The 1,374-nt window shown below is 41.3% G+C and overlaps 1 pseudogene; it reads left to right on the top strand.

Annotated features, from left to right (window-relative positions):
* The first annotated feature begins 666 nt into the window (after window positions 1–666).
* LOC121823855 (5S ribosomal RNA) lies at window positions 667–786 on the top strand (annotated as a pseudogene).
* The last annotated feature ends 588 nt before the right edge of the window (window positions 787–1,374 follow it).

A 1,374-nucleotide genomic window follows, 5' to 3' on the forward strand; every position in this document is an offset into this window, starting at 1 on the left:
GAATTACGTTTCTCTTAATTTTTCTGTTCGTTGTGGAACTGAACTTAGAAATTTCTGTTTTTAGGGACTTAGATCTTGGTTTATTTTTGTGAAGATTTGATTTTCCATTAGGTGCTTTCAGTTTTAGTTTTTTTATAAACATAAGCCATATTGACATTTAAAACACATTGTCTACCAAATTAATGCCAGAGGAATTATAGATCAAAAGTTATAGGTTAAACAAATGATCATTTATTTATTTAACCTATTAAATAGGTGAGATTTTTAGTATAATGACAGCACAGAAAGTTTACTTTTGAGAATTAAATGTGCATTTTCACACAAAAAATAGAAGTTACGTATTGGGGAAAATTATAAAGGCCACTCCACGTAGTTAAAAGGAAGATTTATTTAGTGGATGACTTACAAATGAAGGAATGGATAGGTTGCGGGGGTCTGGGGAAGGTGTATCGCAATCCAGCGGTGTTCTCTGGAGCTCTGCACAGTCAATCTCCACCGTCCAGGGTCCAGGCGCAGAGAGCGTGCCCAGAGAGAGCGCTCGCCCATCCAGCTCTCAGGTTTCCAGCACCTCCCCTCGCCCCGCCTCGTAGGCGTGACAGTTGCCAGAGTCTCAATGGGGGTTGGAACTTCCAGATCCAAGCTGGAATGGCTACCCACTACAGTTACGTCTACAGCCATACCACCCTGAATGTGCCCAATCTCATCTGATCTCAGAAGCCTAAGCAGGGTTGGGCCTGGTTAGTACTTGGATAGGAGACTGCCTGGGAATTCCGGGTGCTGTAGGCTTAAAGAAAAAGAAGGAAAAAACATAAATAAAAGTTACTGATAAAGTTTATGGTGCTAGATAGCACCATGAAAGTTTCCAAAGGAGGGAAGCAACTAACAGTCTGACCCAGTCATGATGCCCATAAACCACAACGATGATATTAAGGGCACAATAGTGGCATGAACACCTTGGAGGTAACCAAAATTCTCTAATTGGTCTTAAGACCTGATCAGCAAGAGGGAAATCATATCTGGTACTAAAAGCCTAACAAACCACTTGGTTAGAGAAGTCATGGATCCTGGAGATGAACCTACAACCACCACCTCATTAAACTATCGTAATTTCTAAGTGCATTCTAAGCATCTACCTATATACCCACAGATAAGTACAGTAGTTCTCACCTCTCATCAAGGAAACTTCTCTTCCAACAGATGGAGACCGTTATAGGAAACCACAACCAATCAATAATACAGAGTTGTGGAGCCCAATCCCAATAGATATGTCTACAAAACAATTCCCACACCTAAGGCTCAAGGAGCATTGAGAAAGAGGAGGCAGAAAGACTGTAAAACCCAGATCAGGGAGCTTGCTTTGAGCCTATGTTTTCT

The sequence above is a fragment of the Peromyscus maniculatus genome, chromosome 18, assembly GCF_049852395.1.
Source record: "Peromyscus maniculatus bairdii isolate BWxNUB_F1_BW_parent chromosome 18, HU_Pman_BW_mat_3.1, whole genome shotgun sequence".
NCBI lineage: Eukaryota > Metazoa > Chordata > Mammalia > Rodentia > Cricetidae > Peromyscus > Peromyscus maniculatus.